The sequence below is a fragment of the Cucumis melo genome, chromosome 8 (genome assembly GCF_025177605.1).
Source record: "Cucumis melo cultivar AY chromosome 8, USDA_Cmelo_AY_1.0, whole genome shotgun sequence".
NCBI classification, from domain to species: Eukaryota; Viridiplantae; Streptophyta; class Magnoliopsida; order Cucurbitales; family Cucurbitaceae; genus Cucumis; species Cucumis melo.
The window spans coordinates 24,813,887-24,820,318 of NC_066864.1; the positions used below are offsets into that span (position 1 = coordinate 24,813,887).

Sequence of the window (6,432 nt, forward strand, 5' to 3'; positions counted from 1 at the left end):
AAAATAATGGTATCTCCGATTATAATCCCTCTGGTATGTAAAATATATTTTCTCACTTTTCCCATAGTCTCATTAGATAAGGAGTTCATTGAGAACCGTTGTTAATTAAATAACCCCTCAAAATAAAATGTTCAAAGAATTTGAATGAAAGCGAAAGGACTTATCAAAAAACTATTCATACTATGATTATAGTATGATGGCAGTCAGGCAAGTATGTCCCCATCATCTAGTGGTCGAGGACATCTCTCTTTCAAGGAGGTACCGGGGATTCGACTTCCCCTGGGATAGGGTACTACGTCTCCAAGCTATATATCCTCGTTTAATTCTAGTCATTGAATAAAAGAAACTTTGATGAATAACTAATTGATATAACTCAGCAGTAGAGTGTCGCCTTGACATGGCGGAAGACATCAAATTGAGCCTGATTATCTCTAAACCCAATGTGAGTTTCTCTATTTTGATGAGAATCCCTTTGTTTTTTGTTTACCTTGCATTGGCACCACTACGTGGACTTGTGAACTCATTAAAGCTTTTGAGGTATCCTGAACAAAAAAAAATCCTTGAATACAACCTAACTAATGAACTAGCTTCCAAATATTCATAGGTGTTTGTGATCTTTTGAGTTTTAAAATAATATAAAAACAAATAATTCTGATATCAAATAGACACTAGATATTTCCATTCTCGAATTTTAATAATTTGAAGAAACCACCCTTCCATAAAATATGATCTAAATAAGGCAACCGAAAATATGTCGATATTGCAAAATCCACCCTTCAAATTGTTCTTTGTCCATGATTGACACATAAAGTTCGTCATTAAAGCAAGCAAAATTATCTAACTTTGCAAGATCAATTATGCTGAAACTTTTCTTCAACATCCAAATAAAACATTATAGTTTTCCTATTTTCATGTTGGCTCAACAGAGTACTTGGAATAAACACATCTTTATCAATATACACAAAATAGGCAAATAACTAACATGGCTCCATTCATTACTTTTTGCCAACATTACAATTAAAATTTCAAGACCACGAATACTTTCCTCTTTTACCGAAAAAATTCTTGCTAGCTTGTAATTTAGAGTTAAACCATGATCAAAATCCACAAAAGTCCGAACATTCTTCGTATACTCGTTTGTCATCGGATTTATTATTGTAGCAACACACAACATCGTGTAATATTTTTTTAGTAATATATTTAATCTTTTGTAGAGTTCTAGTAATTAAATTATTAAATTAATATGTTAATATTCCACTATTGTAATATATATAATGCAAAAAAAAATTGTTCAAATGTTTTTAAACTCGGTGTTTCATCCAAATTTCATTTAATTAAATATTTTTTTTAATGTTTTCTCTAAATTTTGAATTTTATTAACTAAATTATTTTCAAAGAATATAAATACATGTATTTATTTTGTTTTTCTTTTATACATTCATCTTAAATGTACATAAAGAATCAATGTATACTATGGGTGTTAAAAAAAATCGGTAACCCGATCAACTTAAGTTACCCAACCCAAAGCATAAGGGTTGGTTTGGGGTAAAGTTTTTTGTTGGGTTGGATTAAATTTTTTTGTTGAGTTGGGTTGGGTTAAATTTTTGGTTGGGTTGGGTTAAATTTTCTGTTGGGTTGGGTTAGGTAAGAAAATTTGAGAAAAAAAGATGAGTAAGTAGTCGGGTTGTGTAAGTAAGAGGTCAAATTGACCAAGCCCAATTATAAATATATTTAACCTAAAACACCAAAAGGCAAGTCTCGTTTTGAATATATGATTTAGAATTTGAATATATAACATATATACGTCACTTAGTAGCTTCAATGACAAATTGTTCACCTAGCATATTAAAAAATAATATGAAATTTTGTCTAAATTATAGAGATAAACAAAAAAAACCAACCCGCCATTCCAACTTAACCCAACCTAGATTATTTGGGTCGGGTTGGATTGGGTTGGGTCAGGTTGGCCCTAGCATATTTAATCAATAGGATTCATTTTTTGCCAACTCCTATACATTGGTTGGTCCATAACTTTTCTCCAATCCAGTCTAGTCCAACCCCGTTTTTGTACACCCTTACAATGTATTAATGTAACACACCACAACCTCAAACAGGTGCATCATATCTCGAAGAGTCACACTCCGCAACATCAAATGCACTAAGTTATTTAAGATTTCACTTGAAAAATTATTACTATAAGAAAAGGTAATATTAAAATCTATGAAAAAAAAAAGTAAAAAAGAGACAAAGACTTTTAATATAGTAAATAGAGATAAGATAACATACATTTTATTGGCATCTAAAAACTTAATATGTGAATGAAATTCCATTTAAGGTAAATGAGGAATTTAAAATATGACATCACATGTTTTGCACACTATTTATCAAAAATCTTATTACTTCTATATTCGGCCATAAATCCAAATAACCCCAAATTTTGCTATTTCCCCAATTTCCCTACGATTGGTTTCTCCTTGAGCTTCTATGTTCATCAAAATCAATGGCCTATGGGTTTCAACAAAAAAAAAAAAAAAAGAGATTGGGCTTTGTGGGCCACTGAGATTTGGCCCAAATAGAGTTCATCTATTAGTTGGGTCTTTTATTGTAATGTTATATTATCTTGATTTATGATAAAATTAACTGTCATGAATATTTTCCTACCTTTTTTGTCCAAAATTATTCCTGCACGGATGATAATTGTCCATATACAAATACATTGTATTTGTTGAAATCAAAAAATCAAACAAAATATCACATATCTAGAATATAATGTATTTGTAAACGCACCACTTTTTTTATTTATGGAAAAACTAACTGCCATAAATATTTTCCTATTTTTTTGCTCGAAATTATGCCTCCACAGATGACAATTGTTCATATGCAAATACAATGTATTTGTTGAGATCAAAAAATCAAACAAAATATCACATATCTAGAATACAATGTATTTGTAAACACACCGACTTATGATAATTATTAACTAAATCAAAAAATTGTTATATTGTTTCAACAATTCCTAAACATATGTCATTAGTTTAAACATCCCCTAATTATCACGATAAAAATCAACAAATTAACGAAAAATAACTTTAGATATTCAATTTTTTATTTTTCGAATTATAGATTCAAAATTGAATTCCACCCTAAAATCTAGCCAAAGATAATGCAATAATTAATTATTAGAATAAAAATTAAAAATTAACAAAAAAGAATTTCAAATATTCATTTTTTTATTTTTCGAATTTCAAATATTCAATTTTTTAATTTGAATTCCTCCCTAAAATCGTGCCAAAGATAATAGAATAATTAATTATTAGGATAAACATTAAGAAATAAACGAATAAGAATTTCAAAGATTCAATTTTTTACTAACATCGTAACAATTCCTCCCTAAAATCATGCCAAATGTAATGCAAATAATTATCCTAAATTAGTTAAGTTTAAATTCAAAATTCAATTCCTCCCTAAAATTATGCCAAATACAATGCAATAATTAATTATTAAGATAAAAATTAACTAATTAAGGAAAACTAAATTAAAAGATTCAATTGGAAGCAACGATGGAAAGGGGATATGATATGTCGTTTGTACTATATTTAAAAAATTATTTTTGTACTACATGTGATATGTCCCATTTATTACTTAAAAAATTAACTGAAAAAAAGTTTGTACTATATTTTCAAAATAGAAGAACACCAGTCAAGAAGAACATCGAAAACAAATGCAAAGAATGTTAGAACTCGGGACAAATCTTAAGAAGAAAATTTAAGGACGGGGTATTTTTTATCAACATGCAGAAAATGTGAGAATAGAGGACAAATCCAAAGAATAACTCACCAATTTGAAAACGAACAGAAGGTTGAAGACGAAACAAACAGTTGAATCCCTGAACGAAGGCTGGTGGAAAGCGATCTTAAAAGGAAATAGTGAAAAGCGATCTTAAAAGTCACCAAACAGAGGAAAGAACGGAGATGGCCGCGCGAACGAAAGTTTGAAAGAACGAAGATGCCATCGAAGATTTGAAGCAACGAAGATGCCAAAGGAACAAAGATATGAAGGCAGAGCGAGATGGCACAGCACAAAAAAATTCTAGGATTTTCAAAAGTGGAGAAGTAAATGCAGAAGATGTGAAGTGGTTGCTTGCAGAAGATGTGATATGTTGCACAATATGTTTATTTTCTTTGGAGGGAAATTAGAATATAAGTGTTGATGCATACTTTGTATTAATTATAGGGTATTTATGATATTTGTTACAATTGTATTTAGAAATCACATTTGTCAATTAGGTAGGGGCATTTAAGACATTGTTCTCCCATTTATTATTGAAAAATTAACTGTCATGCTATTTTTTCAATTTAAAAATAAAATTGTCATTTATCCAAAGTAAACCTCTAATTTTGCTATTCTTCTTGTACGCCCTTAGAATTACTTAGAAAGAAATAATAAGGGATATAGCAACATTTTTAGGGGTTAGTTTGGAAAATGGTAAAACTACTTTTGTTTTGGACCTTTTAATTATGTATGTAAATTAAACTATATAGTATTTTTTGTCAGATAAATGTGATTTAGATTTAAAATCATAATTTCTTTACCTTCATCTTCGATCTTTTTGTTGTTTCAGTCACACCACGTATTACTTCAGATCTTTCTCTCTTCTTCATTCCTTTTAATTTCATTCTTTCAACTGACCACACTTCCATTTGGGTGTTTGTTCCCTTTGTTTTCTGTATGAACAAACATAAACAACATTAGAGGATGAAATTTAGAACTACCTTTTTTCTACATTGTTTGTTTCGTGTATGAACAAACATTTTCAATTAAAAACAAAATACCTCTTCAGAACTACATAAGCTTATTTCATCAAACTGTCTAGTTCCTCTTCCAGTAATCCTTAAAGCTTTCAGTTGATTACTTCATCTCATCATGATATTCTTCTATTTCGTACCTTTTAATTATAGGAAAAATAATCATTTTAAAAGAATATATAATATCTTTAAGTTATTTTCCAACAAAATAGGCTAGATTATTGTGTTTATTTTTAATATAAAACATACCATAAATCCCGTGACTTAATTATTAAATAATACAAATTATTAAAAAATGGAACCCAAATCTCTCCTAAAATGCATAAATACTGTGGATGCATTTGATTAAAAAAACGGAAACAAAAATAGATAAATACCTTCGACGCTTCTCTGTTATTCTGAAGCTTCTTTCAACTGCTTATTCTTTCAACAATAACACAGAAAAAGAATGAAGAACCAACAACTGAAAAAGAATGAAGAACCAACAACTAAAAAAGAATGAAGAAGGAAGAACTAAAAAAGGAAGAAGAAGAACGAAGGAAAAAGGTTTGTGGGTAAAAGGGAGAGGAGACAGAAAAAGGGTTTGAAGAAAAAAAGGTTTAAAAGAAAAGCGGAAGAAGAAGGAAAGACAGAAAAAATGAAAGAGAAAAGACAGAAACGCAGAAGAAGAAGAAGGAAAATAATGTAAAAGTCAGAAAAATAAAAAATGGAAGGAAAAAGACAGAAAAAGGGTTTGAAGGAAGAGCGTCGGAAGAAGGAAAAGAGGAAGATAGAAAGACAGGAAAAATGGAAGAGAAAAGACAGAAAGACAGAAGAAGAAGAAGGAGAAATAATGAAAAAGTCAGAAAAAGGAAAAATGTTAGAGAAGAAAAAGAGGGTTTGACGAGAGTAACTTTTTTTTTCTTTTTACTTCTAAACATATGATGTATTACTAATGTAGGGGTATTATTGGTGTTTCATAATTCTTATATTTTTATTATTATTTTTTTATTTACCAGTTTAAAAAAAAAACTATGATTTTGCTATTTTTCAAAATCACAATTTCAAGTTTGCTATATATCTAGTTGTTCCAATTAGAAACGTCCATAGAAAAACCTCTCTTACCATTTTCACACCCATTACCAATCTTTCAAAACCTTCAAAATCATTTGTGTATCACATCTTATATATTTTATATTTCATTTAGTCGTACATTGTATCAGTACCATATATTATATACTTTGTCGACTAATACACCTAACAATATATAAAGAGAAATTTTCTTAAATGTAACAAAATGACAAATCCTATAAAGTTAGCTATTTTTTAACCATTTCAGATTTGTCATTCTGTCTTTCTTTTCCTATTCGATGTGATTCTTTCTATTATCTTTCTTTCTATCGTCTTTCTTCCTTTCTTTTTTTAGTTGTGATTTCTTTTCATCGTCTTCCTTCTTTTTCTCTTCTTTCCTTTTTTTTTTCTCTGTGATTTATTTCTATCGTCTTTCTTCTTTTCCTCTTACGTTGTTTAGATTTGGTTTTTTTCCATCGTCTTTCTTCTTTTCCTTCTCTTTTTTTATGTCGTTTAGATTAGGATAACCAAATCTACAAGATCGTCTATAAATAATTTTGAAAAAAATCGTTTAGAT

General features: G+C 29.1%; 1 long non-coding RNA gene across 1 annotated transcript; it reads right to left on the bottom strand.

The window, feature by feature from the left end:
- LOC103485989 (uncharacterized) lies at positions 1-5,522 on the bottom strand. Its single transcript, XR_536969.3, has 4 exons — positions 5,183-5,522; positions 4,833-4,945; positions 4,593-4,724; positions 1-542 (listed from the first exon to the last, which is right to left on the bottom strand). It is a non-coding gene; the product is annotated as an uncharacterized LOC103485989 (long non-coding RNA).
- Positions 5,523-6,432: the final 910 nt, after the last annotated feature.